This window comes from Stegodyphus dumicola, chromosome X1 (assembly GCF_044657685.1).
Source record: "Stegodyphus dumicola isolate Sdum_Otavi_A_Nest chromosome X1, ASM4465768v1".
Taxonomy (NCBI): domain Eukaryota; kingdom Metazoa; phylum Arthropoda; class Arachnida; order Araneae; family Eresidae; genus Stegodyphus; species Stegodyphus dumicola.
Window position 1 is genome coordinate 77,892,534 of NC_140780.1, and position 18,007 is coordinate 77,910,540.

The window sequence follows — 18,007 nt, forward strand, 5'->3', positions numbered from 1 at the left end:
GAGACATTAGGTATTTTTTGGGCTAATCTTTGGAATATGGTAACAGGTAGTTTGGCGACATTTTGGTAAGGCAATAAAGGTTACTAGCTAGGACTTTAGCAGTATACATGGATAAAGTCAAGAGTGTGCGCAATGCCATTTTTGTGCAATTATGGGATTTTTTTTTTAAGTGAAAATAGATCGTAAATATAAGTACATGGATACCGTGTATGTGCAATTTTTAAAAATGTGGCAAGCAGTTTGCGATTCTGCACTTTCTCCCAATTTCGCACCTAATCTTCGTCATGATTAAGCACTTTTGTTCCATAAAAGTTCTAGCATAAGTGGCATAAGTGTAATTCGGCTAGCAGATTGTTGGGAAAAATTGTTGAGTAAAAAAAAAAAAAAAAAGTCTTTACTTCGTGAAAACAAAATGGCGTCCAAACAAAAACTAGCAGGTTGCTGTAGCAGGTTTGGTCACCAAATTTTCACCAAAAAATCGCCAAGTTACCATAATCCAAAGATTAACCATTTTTTTTTTTTTTTTTTTTAAAGCAGGCAAGATGAAAAATTTGCAACGCCTTTGCCGGGAAACGAACCATGGATCTCTCAATTATGCACTGAGCGTGTAGACCACTACACCACGAAGGCTCGCTAAGAAGGCGGGAGAAATACCTTATAGCTGCTTCCATGATTGTGCTGTTTCTCAATGGCCAATGATTTGGCACTTCGTAGATTCTTATAACTTATACTTTGGAGCCATAACAAACCATTTCAAGTCTTAACATACTGAAATCAAATGCTGTATTGCAAAAATTCACTCGGATATTCACAAAACACATGTTTCACTGCCACATGACATAATGCTTTGATTTGCATTTCAGAAACTGTTTGATCACTTTTGATCAGATGATGCTAATTAGGCTTGTCTTTTTACATATTGCCTGTAAAAATGATTAACTATAATTGTTTCTTTAATGGAATATCATTATTTTTGGGTATTCAGAGATAAATTTGGATATGATATTGTTAAATTTTATTCAAGTTTATATCTTCAGATTGATGAAAGAATAGGTAGCCATTTATATATATAAGGCAGGAAATAATGATTCACTCAATTGTGCTGATTTCTACATCTAGGAGGTTTTACCCAAATTAAAATTTTAATGTAAAAATATTTTATCAAACTTTGTATGCAGGGATTTTTTTTTTTTTTTTTTTTTTTTTTAAGTATTGTTCAAGACAAGTAAATCCGATGCTATCAGTCTGCCGTATTATACAACTGCCTCTGTTATACTTTAAGTAACCAGCTAAATAAAAGCAGTGAATATTGGTAATTAATGCCGGATTTGGTTCTCAGTGAATGAAGAGGGTTGCTGTGCCTCAGGTTTCCCAGATGTGTAATGTGAGCCCATTCCAGTTGTCCAGTGGTTCCTGAGTGCATAAGGCTACTGAACACTGGTAATTCATAACAGGTTTGGTTCCCAGTGACTGGTTGCATGACTTTTTCATAATGAATATTTCTAAATGATAAATATTGGACAAACCATGTCTTATGCTAATTTATAAAAAAACATTCATAGAAAAGTTGTCTTAATGTGCAGTGAAAATAAAATACCCAAAAATGCGAGGAAAATGTCCAACTATCCAGGCTGATCTGCATTTTCACCATTAAACATTTCTCAAAAAATAATAAATAAATATTTAGAAGAGTGAAATAAATTAAATCTTGCAAAATCTTAGCATTGTATATGTACCATAATTTCCGGAAGAAAGGCCGCATCAGCGTAAACGCAGCACTCGAGAAAAATGGCGGGAAAAAAATTTAAATTATACAGAAACGCTGCAATAGATTAAACTGCGCGTGACATCGTCGTGGGCCGTATAGATGCAAAAACTCAACTTAAGTCCTGATATATGACATACCAGTTAAGAAAAATGCATGAAATGAAACCATAACTCAAAAATAAATTAAAGGTAAGAAATGTATAGCTTCTGTGCCGTTTAGAGACATTTTCAAAAATTTTCCGCTCCCTTCTTGCTTAAAAACTATCCAACAAGTACTTGTACCCAAACTGATGGGATCTGTATTTGGCAGAATGGCAAGAAAAATCCATTCATGCTGAAGGGGAAATACGTCAGAGTTCGTTATTGCGAGGCAGGTGGAGTCGTGTCCGCCTTTGAAAAAAATTGCAGAAAAGGCAGGGGTGGGGAGAGGATGGGTCCTGGAAGATTCATCAAATGTCAGAGGAAAGAGGCTATTCAAACTGATGAGAATGTTGATTTGAAAGGGGGAAGAATGTTATTGTTCTGAGATCTCGTTTAGGGTGAATAAGGCATGTAGGTCCGTTCAAGGGAAAGAATGTAAACAAAATAATGTCCTCAAAAAGCAACTGAGTGGTCTTTTGTGTGGGAACAGCACCAGTCTATGCACAATGACAAGGCCATCCAAACTATGTACAATGACCATCATAGGAAATATTTTATTTTTAGTGCACCTAAATGCCGCATGGGTAGAAACGCCGCACCCGCTGAAAATTTAAGTTTTAAACACGTAAACGCCGCAGCGTTTCTTCTGGAAATTACGGTATTTAAATATGAAAAGTGCTCATATTCATTGGGCAAAATTTAATTCTTTGGTATTATATTTTGTGTTGCTGAAATATGTCTGTATAGTTAGTTTTTGGAAGTTAAACTCCTGAAAATGGGGAGGGGGGATATGAATCATACTAATAGAGCTTAAGCTTATTATATCTGAATAAAGTGACATGTCTTCTTGGAACATTCAGGCAACATGTCATAGAATACTTTTAGCAAATTTTATAGCTGATAGAAACATTGACCATACTGATGGAATAAATTTTGGGACTGGAGAGAAAATTAAAAGCTTTAATTTGCACAAACATGTAAAGGATTTTTTTAAGCAACTAGATTTATTTCTGCAGCTTTAAATCCCTCATGAATCATAATACAGATATCACTGATGCATGCCAAATATGGAAATATCTAGAAAATGCCAAGTTTAAATGTCATTTTCAAACTATTAAAGGTGGACACTAAATGCTTGCTTAATTAATGCACTCAATGTAAAACGAGAATGGTTAATTACTGAATAACAAGAAGTGGAAAGAATTTTGATATTAAAAAAAGATAATGTCTAATATTTTTTGACTGAGAGTGCATTACTTCCAAAATTTAAATATTCTGTTGTGATCCACAACAAGGAAATTCTCTTGTATGCTGAAATGAAATACATAATACTTTTTGAAATTCTCTGTTAACTGTATTGCAATTGAGATTATTTAAATCCATCCTTTATATTTAGGTGGGTTAAAGTAAATGTTCTTTACCTTTAGATTTGTTCATTAAAAATTAAGAAAAATAGGGATTCTTTATTATTTGCATTCCCACTGAAAAAACAAGAAAAATTATTGATGAGGCTGCACACCATGTCACCAAAAGCTATTTATGTGGCAACTCAGGTATGCCTGTAGCACGCATATTTTTAAGTATATGTAGATTTGCTCTTTTGAAGTTTAATAGTCATTTTTTTTTCTGATTAGTATTTGTTTTTGTCAGAATTAATCATAATGGGGCTGTGAAATTTGGCAACTGATGAGAAAGAAAATATATTTCTTCAAAAATAGAGCATTTTGCCAGCAATCGGAAATGCAGAAATTTATGTTCGATGAAGTTACACTTCCTAAAGAACCAAGTTTTATGCAGTGCAGAAATTCATGTTTGATGAAGTTACACTTCCTAAAGAACTAAGTTTTATGCAAACCCAATGTGATACAACTTGTATTACAAATTGGCTACGTGTCAGTATTGTAGCCTGCCAATGTTTTCTAGAACATGAATTCTGTAAGATTCTGTAAATAAGATATTTTTCTAAATGATTTTTTATTTTTAATTATGTACAAATGCAGACGATTTGCTCTTCAATTTGTATATTGCCCCAGAATATGATTCCCAATTTTATTATTTTTTGTCATATGGGAGTCGAGCATTTTGTGTTTCATTATTTGGGAATGCAAAATTTTCCTAAATGCAATTATGGGAACTGGAGGAACTTGTAAAAATTTAGATTTGATATTTTATATACATTTTTTTAATTTAAAAATAAGAAAATATGAAATATTTTTGTAACTGTCTGTATCTGCAACCAACAGTTGCAAAAATAAGGCCAATTAAGGAATTTTTGTGGAAACTTATTTTTGACCAAGTAATAAGAAGAGATAGTGTAATTTCTTAATTGTAATACATTCGAGGGATTAACTTTGAATGCTCGAATCTCAACTGCAGGGCAGGGTTAATCATATAAAGGCCTTAAGGACTTAAAAGAATTATGTGACCCCATATACATATACTTCACTTTTTTCACCATTTTTTCTCTCTCAATTTTAGTGCAACTGTCTCATGCATTCCATGATAAAACTAGAAATGAGAAATTTTTGTGGTACTCCCTTTCCTAAGTCCCTAAATACCTTTTTGTGGTGCCCTCTTTTCTCGACACCATAAGCACATGCTTATTTTGCTTAATGGTTCAGCCATGCTTAAACTGAGAAAAATTAAAGTTGCTGCTTTTAGACAATCCTAATCAAGTTCAGAAGATCATTTTTTTATGTGTTTTGGTAAAATATCCCTGGCAGTCGGAAATGAATATCTCTTGAAATAAGAAATCATTTACCTTTATTTGTATGTAATAATATTTAATAGCTTTTTGGGGGAATCCCAAGGATTGGATTCAGTTTAGTATTTGAAGCATTTTTAAAGCTAAAAATATATGTTGCTTGTTAATTACATGCAGTAACAGTATTTTGCAGTGTGAAATAGGAGTGATAGTTGGTACTAGTCTCATAAAAGAACTGCATAGGCATGTAATCATGTAAACTCTCAAGTATTCAGTGTTAAAGCAATAACTGGAGGGGGCTGTACTCAGCCAAAATAAAGAAAAAATTTTTAATAGTATATGAAAAGGTATTCAAACAATAAATATAAACTCAGATTATTAACCTCACCAGCATTATGAGTCTGACCAGCTAATTCTGTATGTATATATATATAGAGAGAGAGAGAGAGAGAGAAAATAAATGCAGTTGAAAGTTTTTCAGAGCAATTATTTGTTTAGCAAAAGGGTTGATTAGAGTCTCATTATGTCTACAGGTCAAATGTTGGAACTGTAACAATTTCCTTAATTTCAGTATTCTTGATACAAGCAAATGGTAAAGGTAGTTAGGGTGCTAGCCTAAATTACAGTAAAGTTTATAGAGGAAACCTTTAACTCTTTGTCTTTGTGATGTTAAATTCTAAACCCTAAGTTTTTGTTAAAGTATACAGTAGTGGTCTAGAGTATTTTATTAACCCCTTCACTTCAACCATCACACAGACTTCCCAGCATGAAACATACTTATTTCCCAACTGACACACTGGTATGACAGTGTGTTCTCCATCCATCATGCATTTGTGTCAGAGTTTTGGAACGTTTTAGGAACTAAAATTTTTTGTACAAGATGGCGTTATATGTCTATGGGATTTGAGATACATGTAGACCTTCTACTCAACATGAGACAAAGTTGAGTAACATGCACTTGGATTTTGGTTATATGAGGTGATGGACATGATCTTAGTTTACAGGCTTTCTGATATCTCTTTAAATATGCATGTGGTATTTATTGATAAATGCTGTTGGAGATTTTTTTTAGCATTGGGTACTTCTTTCTAAATGCATACATGGTATTTATTAATAAATGTTATAAGAGGTGGTTTTTTAGGGGGAAGGCTAAGGCATTTGGGCTTGCAGTCCCCTTTCTAATCAAGAATTATACCTTGTGTATGTGAAATGTTTCTGTTTTGAGCATTATAGTGTTAAAGCACCAAAACATTTTAACAAATTATGTGGATTTAAATCAGATTATATTTGCAACTTTATCATTTATACAGGAAAAGAAACGAGTTAAAAGAAACTTGAGAATTATATACAGAAAGAGTTTTTAAATTTTTACTTAAAAAAACTTTCTGGTTGTTGCATAATTTGAAAGGAGAAAAAGGCTAGAGGGCGCTGATGCTCGCATTTTGTGAGAGAATAATGTTTGCTTGTTGAAGGCAGCACCCTAAGAATACGCTCTGTATATAGTGAATTAAAATATTGTTAAAAATGTAAAAGTGTTAAAACTCGCTGAACCACCATTCATCTGATTTAGAAACGTAAGTTATTAAATGGTGCATCAGTCAGGAATATAAGATTTTGAGAAGAATTAATGTGTTCGATCTGAGTGTTTCAATTTGTATTTAAATTAAATAAAATGAAAGCTAAATTAGACATGTTGAAACGTAAACGTTCCACATTGAAATCGTCTGTTACAAAGTTAATTAAAGTGACTGAAGATAAATTAAAAATGGAAGGAGAGGAAAATTCGATTAAAGAATTATGGGAATTTTTTTAATTATTAACCGAAAAGAAAAATAATTTGAGAATGCTTGATTATGAAATACAAGAGTTAATTGATGTTAACTTAATTGAAGAAGATTATAGTTTAAGTGAAGAATATAGTGACAAATGTATTATTGTTTGTAGTCAAATTAAGCAGTTTTTAGATGTGGTTACCGCAGTACCACCAGCGAGGAATCACCAAAGATCTGATATAAAAGTCTAGTAGTAATGAAATTGTGCAGGTAAGTTCCAGTTCGAGTGAAAATAGTACGCTGTAATTACCAAAATTAATGATTGATAAATTTTGGGGAGACCCCAAACAATGGAATAAATTTTGTAATAGTTTCGAAAATTCAATAGATAAAAATGAAATGCTCTCAAAAATGCAAAAATTTGCATACTTAAAAACATTCTTAACAGGACAAGCTTTGAATGTTATTTCAGGCTTTGGATTAACAGAAAGTAATTATGATAGTTGTGTAGCATCACTAAAGGACAGATATTGTCGAAAAGACCTGATCATTAATTCATTCATGAATCAAATTCTCAATTTAGAAGCCGTTAAAAATTCTGCCAATGTAAAGGCTTTACATAAATAATATGATGAATTAGAAGTTTCGATTCGTAATCTGGAAGCTTTAGAGGTAACTTCTAGCTCATATGGACATTTACTAATATTATTATTATTAAAATATTTTAAATATAAACTAATATTATTAAAATTAATTCCGGACGATTTAGTTTTGTAATTTAATCGGCAAAGAGGATCAAAAGATAAAGTTGAAGTTTCGGAATTAACACAATTTATTAAAAAGAAAATAGAATGCAGGGAAGTTTCAAATCTAGTATTAAATGAAAGGGAAAATCTTGTGCCTTCGCGAGTCGATCGATCAGAATAGAAAATATGTAAAAAATACACCCACAGCTGCATTTCATACTGCAGTTAACCGAAAATGCATCTTCTGTGATAATTTACATGAGTCATTTAAATGCGAAGTGAATGTTTCTGATAAATTAACGAAACTAAGATCTGAAAACCGCTGCTATTCTTGTTTTAAAAAATTTCATACATCAAAAAAGTGTAGAAATAAAACTAAATGTAATAAATGTGGCGGTATGAATCACAATAAATCGATTTGTACTAATAAATCCCCTGTAAACAAAAAGTTGGAACAAGGTTATTCCGAAAATGAAAATGAATCTCTGACTTTGAATTCTGAGGAAAGTAAGTTCAAAACTTAAAATTGATTGCTTCTGTTCCTCAATGTGATAATAATAATGACGGTAATGCCAGGGAAATATTGTTACAAACTTGTACAGTTTATGCTTGTTCTAAATTTAAATCAAAATTAACTAGATTAATTCTTGATCAAGGCAGTCACAGATCATTTATAACGAAAAAATTGTCCGACTATTGAAAACTTACTCCAATCCGTTATGAAAGACTTTCTGTATATTCATTTGGTGCGACCAAGGCAATGAATCATTCCTATCCAGTTGTTGAAATCGAAATTCAGAATTGGAAACAAAATAATAAAATAAAATTTGAATGTACGATCTCGGATGTTATTTTCTCGGCGCCCGTTAATGTGCGTAGTAAACAAATTGCAGACTTCATGGAGCATCTGGGGTTGCAGATTGCCAATTGCTCTAGAAAAAATAACACAGATGTTGATATATTAATTGGCGGGGATGAATTCTGGAATGTATTTTATTCCGAAAGAATTAAAATATCTGAAGGATTGTACGCAGTCAGTTCTGTGTTTGGTTGGGTTGCTGCAGGAATCGAGAAATACAAAACGAATAAAAATTGTTCTGAAAATTTAGCGATAATGACAAACACTATTATGTTGAAAGATTTAAGAGATTTTGGGGAATTGGAACATATGGGAATTAATGATTCTGATGATTATTCCGATATTGACTGCGAAATAATAGACCAGTTTGAAAGAAATTTGCAGTTTAAAAAATGGTAGATATGAGGCAAATTTAATCTGGAAATACAGTTCGAATAGTCTGGAAAATAATTTTAAGGTAGCTAAGAAACGGTTCGCAAACCTTCACAATGAACTAAATAAAACTCCGGAGATTTTTCAGGAATATAAAAATATAACTGAGAACCAGATATTGGAAGGAATTGTGCAGGAATGTCCAAATAATGATACAAATTTGAAATATTTTATGCTGCACCGAGCAGTGATACGATCTAGTGAAACTACTAAGGTAAGAATTGTGTGCGATGTTAGCTCGAGGACAGAGGACACGAATTCGTTAAATGACTACCTTGAATCAGGATCTAATCTAAATCCCCATATACTAGACATTATGTTAAATTTTCGCAAGTTCAAAATAGTGTTTTGTGGAGATGTTGAAAAAGCTTTTTTGATGATAGGAATTGCTGAAGGTGGTAGACAATTTCTAAAATTTCTTTTGTTTAATGAAAATAATGACTCCCTTAAGATTATGCAAATATGTTGCGTAGCTTTCGGTTTGACTATATCTCCTTTCATTTTGGCCGCCACTATAAAATATTACATTTGGAAATATAAAGATAAAATGCTGGACAGTTTCAAAATGTTAAATTCTTCTATCTATATCAACGACCTATATTTTGGAGCAGGAACAGTTGAAGATGCATGTTGGTTATCTGTAGATGTGGTTAATATATTTAAGGATGCTGGGATGAATTTCAGAAAATTAAGAACTAATTCTGAAGCATTAAATGATTTATGGTTCTTAAATGGGATTAAGAAATCAGATAGCAAATTAACTAGTGAATCAAATTTTTTGTGCACAATTTGGAATTCCGTTAAGGACAATATAAAGTTAAATTTAAAAAATTTAATTGACTTTTCTACTGAAAACAATTTTGCTACAAAAAGGAAACTTTTACAAAGTATTGCCCAAATATACGATCCATTTGGATTTATTACGCCCTTTGTTATTCGGGCGAAAATTATTATGCAAGAAATGTGGTGTTCCGGTGCTGACTGGGATGATGTCCTTCCTGCGGAGATTAAGGACAAATTCAACATTTGGTGGGATGAACTTGGTAATTTAACTGAAATATCAATACAGCGAAATTTCTTTGATAATGATCCAATGAATATAAGCCTTCACCTATTTTCAAAAGCTAGTCTTAAAGCATGTGGGACCATCGCATATTTCAGATACTGTACAAGTGATTCAGAAATTAAAACTTACTTTATCATGTCGAAATGGAGGGTTGCACCTTTAAAATCAATCATGCTTCCTTGTTTGTGGGAGCACTCGTGGCTGCTCGAATGTATAAATCTTTAAAAAAATTGTTTGGTGATTTAATTGAGGATGTTTATTTTTGGAGCGATTCCGAAATCGCCATTACTCGGATTAAAGGTTTCCCAAATAATTGAAAACCATTTATCGCCAATCGTGTTACGGAAGTACAGGGTATATGCAACAAAAAATTATGGAACTACTGCGAAGGAAATCAAAATGCTTCAGATTTACTGACTCGAGGAATTAGTGCTCCACTAGTTAAGAATGATCTGTGGTGGCATGAGCCACACTGGTTATGTTTTCCTACTAAAAACTTTCCGAAACGAAAGAAATTACAACCAAATTCAGAATCATTAGAGTTAAGAAAAGGTATTGTTTTGACTGCACCTGCAATTGACAATGAATCCCCAATTCTGGATCTGGGAAAATTCAATTCTTTAGGAGAATTACTTTGAATTACTGCCTATGTATTAAGATTTATTGGGAGGCTTCTGAAAAGGTCTACAGAGAATGGACCTTTAAGTGCTTTTGAGATTAAAGCAGCTGAACATTATTAGGTAAAAATTATGCAACGAGAATCATATCAAGTGGAAATAATTATCAAATAAAAAATCAATTCTTGTTTCTTCCATCTACTCCCTTAATCCAAGGCTTGATGAGGAGGGAATTCTTCGGTTGAAAGGTCGCATTCAATTTGCAGATTGTCACGAGAATTTAAAACACCCTATTCTATTACTCTCTAAATGCAAGTTCATCGAGTTGATCATCATGGAGTCGCATGAAAAGGTATTCCATGCTGGAGTTAATTCGACGCTAACTCAGATCAGAGTCAAATATTGGATAATTAAGGGAAGAGAGTGTGTTAAGACTATCATCAGCAATGTGTGATATGCAGACGAGATAGTGCTTGTCCTGGGGTACAGGATATCGCTCCACTTCCTCCAGACAGAATCCAAGAGTCGCCTCCATTTGCTGTGACCGGGTTGGTCTTCACTGGTCCATTTTTTACGAAAGACAGGCAAGGTGAAGTTTACATGCTGCTGTTAATGTGTTCGGTCACTCGTGCATTACATATAGAAATAGTAACTGATCTCAGCATTTAAAGTTTTTTACTAGCTTTCTGCAAATTTTTAGCTCATCGAGGACTGTGTACCACCGTGCACTCTGCCAAGACTTTTAAAAGAGCAGACAAAAATCTAAAACATATTTTCAAACCTTTGAGTGACTCGTATGTAAAAGAATTATTTTCTGCTAGGGACATAAATTGCAAATTTATTATCGAGAGGGGTCCATGGTGGCAGAGTCATAGCTAGGGTTTTCAGTGCCCAGGGACAACTGAAGATTTCACGCCCCTACTGCTCGCCAAGGATGGGAAACATTTAATTCTAAAATTTCGTAATATCAATTTGCCGCCCCTGGGATGCTGTGCCTGGGGACAGATGCCCCCCCTTGCCCTTCTCTAGCTATGCCCCTGCATGGTGGTAGGGCTTTGGGGAGCGTATGGTACGAACCATAAAATTCAGTTTACGCAAAATTATTGGTCGATCATTCCTTACTGTGAAAGTGCTTGAAACAGTATTCATTGAAATCGAGGCAATGATTAATTGTAGACCAATTACCTACATATTTACCGATCCCAATGAACCTTCTCCCCTAACACCCTGTCATTTTCTGGTTGGTAGACGATTACTGTCTCTGCCTGCTAATAAAATTACATCATATAATTTGATTGGATCAAGAAATTCAATTATTAAACGATATAAATACCATCAAGATATTTTAAATAATTTTTGGAAGCATTGGAGAACGGAGTATCTTTTTAATCTGAGATCTGCCAATATTTGTTCTCCACACTCGAACGCATCTCAGTTTAAAATCAACGATATTGTCTTGATTCATGACGATAGGTAAAATTTTGGAATTAATGCCAGGCAGAGATGGTAAAATATGATCTTGCAAATTTAAAACACCTACCGGTACCTTAAAAAGGCCTAAACAATTGTTATATAATATGGAACTTAACTAAATGTTTGTATTTTATATTTTTAGGTTTGATTCTCCTGACCTCGCCGATAGATATCATTTAATGTTTTGTAAAATTTATGTGCTTATAATTATATATGCATGCTTGTTATATTTAACCATTTCTCTAGGATTGATTGTCGAAATTGTAATTGAATGTTCTAGAATATATTAATAAAAGATGAACTCTCCACTGAGTTCAGGTGGTGAGTGTTGTATAATTTGAAAGGGAAAAAAGGGCTAGAGGGTGCTGATGCTCGCATGTTGTGAGAGAATAAAGTTTGCTTGTTGAAGGCGGTGGCCTAAGAATATGCTCTGTATATAGTGAATTAAAATATTGTTAAAAATTTAAAAGTGTTAAAACTCACTGAACCACCATCATCTGATTTAGAAACGTAAATTATTAAACTGGTCAAGGGTACCATTTATATAATCATCATTTTTTCATGTCTCCATCATTGGTGTATAGACGTTTTAGACATGGGAGTAAATAGTTGTGTAACTGTAATGAGGAGAAAAGAAGGAATGACTAAAAAGTTTTTGCTGTCCAAAATAAAAATTTGCGAGATGTTGCTCTTGCGGAAAGAAAACCTAAACTGCTTTCAAAATACACAAATTGCTTTCATTAAATGAAAATTCTAAGCAAGTGCATCGGCAAAGCTTTTGTTATTCACATTCGCACAAAAATCTTCCAAAGAGATGATGAGATATTATGAATGCAAAGGATTATAACATAAGGCTGTGTATAAATCCCTGCTATCACTCTAAAAATAAATTTTAAGTAAAATGTTTACTTGCCAAAAAAGTCACTAATATGTAAGTAAATACTAGAAAATAATAATAATAATGTGCAAAATAAAAATATTGTAACAAAAGAAAGTTAAGTATATGTAATGTAAATGAAAAGCATACGACACATTATACTGTACAGAACAGTATTAAATGATGCATAATGAAAAGCATACGGCACATATATACTGTACAGAACAGTATTTAATGATACATTCATTTTTCCATTATATCCTGGATTTAGGCTTGAAAGAAAATGCAGCAGAAATAGCTTGCAGAAATTCTTCCAGCTCTGGAGAGGTGTTTGCAAAAGAAATGCCTGGCTCTGCGGTGTGCACCTTTTGTCCCAAAAGAGTTAAGAAAGTATATATATCTTGAAAAGCGCGCAAGAAATTAAGGCAGTATATTAAAAGTTGCATAAATCCAGGTATGAAGTATCGGACCATTTTGCCATTAAAATTTTCAAAAGATTACCCCTTTTTCATGACAGTTTGGGAAAATTTGGGCTTTCATAGCAAAACCCTAGCTGGTCAGATTATTAAGCATTGTATCAAATATGCAAAAGTAAAAACTGTATTTATGAGTTTCAGTTACGAAACTCATAAATTCAGTTCTACTTTGTTAGTAATGTGTGATTAGTCAGAAGTAAATGGCTATCACTTGCTAGAATAAGAAGCAGCCAGTAAATTTCAAAATTGCTAATGAAAAGTCTTGTCAGTAGTAATTGTTAAAGCCTGTAGTTTTTGTGAAAGTATGTGAATGGGTGTATGACTTGTAAGTTTTTATCTTTATGCAATTTTAGTAATTACATGGTTTTAAAAAATATGAAAAATTAATTTTTTCAAGAAAAGGCTGAATTATCTTGTGTTTTACAATATTTTTTCTCCCACAGGCATATTAATGTGAATTCCTGGACATTGTGCAAGCATAATGGATGATCCGTAAGACTGAGGATTGTACTAGATTTTCTGTATGCTGTATGTTGATGAATGTTTTTTTATGAAGACAGGTAAATTATGACCTGAAATGTAAAGCAATTTCAGTTCTTTTTAATGGGATGCCAGTCATTTTGTTTCAAATTTAGTAACCTATTCATAATGCATCACAAACAGCAGTATTGCGACATCGTTTTTGATAAGAGAAGAATGAACTTTGATAAGAATGATTTTTGTTCCAATAATTTTCCTTCTAAGGGAATTTCAGTTGCTTTTTGGTTCTTTTTTTTTTTTTTTTTCTTTGTGTGTGGGAAATATAAATCAAACTGCTGTATTTGTGGGGCTGTACAAAATGTTAGTACAGCACTGCCTAAGACCATCAAGATTTCTGTTTATGGACAGTTGATTGCATGTAAAGACACAAATCTTTTCAGTGATGTTAAATGAAATTAGCAACTTTATGCCTCTTGCATAATCTCATGAAGTCTATCATGTATTTTTGTGTTAATCATAATTTTTTGTATTTGTGCTAGATTTAACAAAATAGTCATTCTTTTCACAAAGCTGTGCATATTAGGATTGCCATATAATTAGATTTTGTTCCTTAATAATAAACAAAGGCTAAAATATTATCGTAGGCAGGATATATATATATATTGATAGTATTTGGAAATGCAGTGCTACTGTATGATTTTTCAAATTTCATTTCCTGAAATCTGACATAATCACTTCTTAAGAAAGTACAAAATAAGTGAATTCGCACATGTCTTGTTTCTTCATAAATTATATGCATTATATCTCTTACTTATGATCAGCTATGCAATGTTTTTTCTCAGTGTTTTCTAGCACTTTTACAGCACTTAATGAAATATTATATGTATTTATTTGTCTATACAAACAACTAAATAAGGTTGAAAAAAATTTAATGCTTGAAAATGCAGCCAGAATACCGAGAATTTTGAAAATTATCTCACTGTAGGAAGGTGTTAATACTACAGCCTTGTTGGCATGCAAAAAATTTTAACGTTCTGTGTGACTATCAATTAGCTGATTGCTAATTAAATGAATAGGATAGGTATAATACAGTGATCACCTTATCAAAATATATTTTTGGATCAGTTATGAAAGCCCATAACTTATTTCAAGGTACAGCTTTCAAATTTGGCGAAGCACTGAAATAAAGTTACTGGGAGTAAAGCAAATGATTGGTACAGTCAAAAGTCGTTAATCCGGACTCGTTGGGACTTCGGCGATTCCGGATTATCGATTTTTCCAGAAATCTCGTAAGATGGCATGCAGAAATTCTAAAATTAAAAATATGAAACCGTAATTTATGAAATAAAGAACATTTATGATCTAAAGGGTATCAAAATTTACAAAAAAAAAAAAAAAAAGCTTAATATTTATTTGTTTACTTTATTAAACATTTCTTTCAATGTAAGTTGTTTAAGTTGCTTCGTTCTATGTGATAATACTTTCTCTTTAATTCTATAAACAGACATAATTTCTTGTTGAGTTACAAAGTTCCGCTGTTCAAGTCCCGTAATAGCTGTGCCGAGAATACTGACTAACTTGTCAATCGGAATTTTTTCGTTTTCACTAACCTCTCTGTCACCTTCTTCATGTCTTTATCCATTGTTTGCAGCAATTCCACTTTTTGTTTGATGGACATCGAAACATACTTTCGTTTTGTAGATCCTTTGGGAGCTCCAGCATCAGAAATTCTATTTGACATAATCGAAAGTTCAAGTTTACTTTTATAAAATTGCTCTTACAGTTTGCAAAAAATAATAAGTCTGATCCAATTCAAAGATTAAGAAACAACGCAATCATCAAGATTAACTGAAATAGATAATTAGATAATTTTAGGTTATACCGTCCGTTATACATAAAACGCGCACGCAAAAACATATTCTGCGCTTGCGCAAACGCATATGTGCAGTCGTAAAGGTCTTACGCGCACGCGTAAACGCCTATGCGCATATGTCAACAAGGCACATGCGCAGGAAGTTTTTAGCTTTGAGGTCCGGATTATAGGTGTCCGAATTAACGACTTTTGACTGTAATGGAAAATAATTGAATGCTCTGTTTAAAAAAACAAAAAAATTGTTCAATCAGGATAAACCAGCAGTTAAACTGTGAGTTTGCTCATTTTTTCTAACTTTGCAAAATTCCAATATGCTGCCAAATTTTATCAGAAGATTTGCTCTGTGTGATAAAAAATGTCATTTTGTGTGATCATTTTTCCTGCATTATGTAGGGAGGCTTAGTAGCTCATTTTAATTGATATCATTCTTCTGAAAATTTAGAATCAGATTTTCAATCTTTTGAAGTTCAAAATTGAAAGACAATGTGTTACTCTTCTGTTATCGGAGTCAGATTCAGAAATGTATGTATTTAAGCACATATGTGCTTATGTATGTGTGTATATATCTGTATGTGCATACACACATACATTATTTTTATATGTATATAAATACATACATCCATACATACATTTCTCAGTCTGGTCCTGGTAACAGAAAATACTGACATTATTTATTAGTTTGTATTCAAACTGCTTGTATTTTATCAAATTTCATTTCAATATGATATTTCATTGGTATTTAGTTTTCAGGCTGTTATCAGTTTTAATTCTCTGTTATTCTTTGCAACCAATAACGTACACAAGTTTTAATTTTCGAGAACTCTTAAAGTAATTAATAAATGTAAGAATTAATTCCATTATCCTAGTATGCCGTCAAAGTAAAATTATGTGATTGCAAGAAAATATATTAGATTATTTCTTTTGTGTTTTTGGTTCCTGTGCTTTTTCTCAAACTATGTACCATAATCAGTATTTGTTAATATCTTTAAGAAGAGTAGTATTTTATAATTTTATAATGTAATGTAATTTCTTAATACATGCATGTAATGTCTTAATACAATAATTTAAGATTTTATTTCATATCTCTACTTTTTAATATTAAATAAGTGCTTAAATCTACTTTATATTTGGACTGTATACTGCTAATGAATAAATTTATTCTCCCAGGCATGGATAAAAAATGCTGCTAGAGGGCTGTGGTGTGTAGGTGTAGCTAATGACGTAACATATGTAAACACCGCATTGAAATCTCAATTTCAATTTTACATTATAGTTCAACATTTATGCAATTTACAAAAAAATACACCCTTTAAAAAAAAAAAGAAAAGAAAAAGAAAAATAAGGAGATTAAGTGAATAAAATCAGATATAATATATATACACAGATGCAAATACACTATTTACGATCAATGCAAAATGGGAATTTAATTATGCAATGGAAGCAAACAAATTTGGCTGATACCTCTTTTAAAGCTGCTTTGAGATGCTTTTACTAACACTACTCAAACCTTTCCGTATGATCCCTTTATTACCTTTTGTTACTCTTTTTTCTTTTTAAACTTAGCTTCCATTTATATGGTTTTAAGTTAGTATCCTTCAATAAGACCATATTATCTGAACTAAAATTATCCTTTTAAAATTTCTGCTTATTTCTTAATTGCAAGTGATTTAAATAATCATGGGACCAGTTTTTCCAAACTAGTTGCACTCATTTGGTTGTCCTCTGCCATATTGGTAAAAAATTATCTCAAATGTCAGTTACATTGGGTTCAGGAATAGATAATAATGGACAGCCTATTAAGAAATGTCCAGATGCCAAAGTTGAATAATTGTTAGGATCTATTGATTATTGGTACAAGGGGTCGACTATTTAGTATGCCTTCTATTTCTGTGATTATAATTTAAAATTCTTCAAACATAAGTTTGGCTGACCTTACAGTATGTTTTAAATGATATTTAAAAAATTTCATTCCAGATTCCCCATTGTCCACTGAAATTTGAAGATCTCAGGGGAATAAACTTGTATTTTTTCTGAACCTTAATTAGCTAAACTTTTATGGAGATAGCTCATTAGATTATGCAACCTCATTATTTCTGAATTTGCACCAACAAAGCTACAAGCATTATCCAAATAAAAGCAAGAAGGTATTTCTCATCTTGCGAAGAAGCATTTTAGAGCTGCATTTAATGCAGCTGTAGATAAGTGTGTTACTAATTCTAAATCAATAGCCTTAATTTCAAAGCATACAAATATTGAAACAATTTTTTTAAATATGCCCTTGCGGTTGACTCTAGTATTTAATCAAAAATGGGCCACAGAAGTTGATTCCACAGTTATGAAATAAAGGACTAGGGTTAACTTTGTCTGCAGGCAAGTTTCCCAAAAGTTGCTCAGATCTTGGTTTATTTTTAAAGCATGTTATACATTTATTTACATTTTTTAAAGCTAAATTTCATCCTCCTATTGGCCAAAATTCTGGCCTTGTGCAGTGTAAGAATGTTTGAAGACCTATAAATATCTCCTATGAAGAGTTTTCATAATAATTTTAGTAAGTTTGTGCAGAGAATTTTGGGATTTTATATATATATATATATATATATATATATATATATATATATATATATATAATCAAAATCTGCATTTTATAAACATCCACCTATACGAAATATCTCATTCTCATCCGAAAAAGGGTTTAGATTACTTAATTTACTATTCTTAATATTT

At 32.1% G+C, this 18,007-nt stretch overlaps 1 protein-coding gene across 1 annotated transcript in view; it reads left to right on the forward strand.

Moving 5' to 3' along the window:
• Positions 1-18,007, forward strand: part of KrT95D (phosphofurin acidic cluster sorting protein KrT95D) — a 104,083-nt gene that overhangs the window by 34,260 nt on the left and 51,816 nt on the right. Inside the window, exon 2 of the mRNA XM_085807687.1 lies at positions 13,374-13,490. The gene's annotated coding sequence lies outside the window, so the exon portion shown is untranslated. The remainder of the gene's footprint in view (positions 1-13,373; positions 13,491-18,007) is intronic.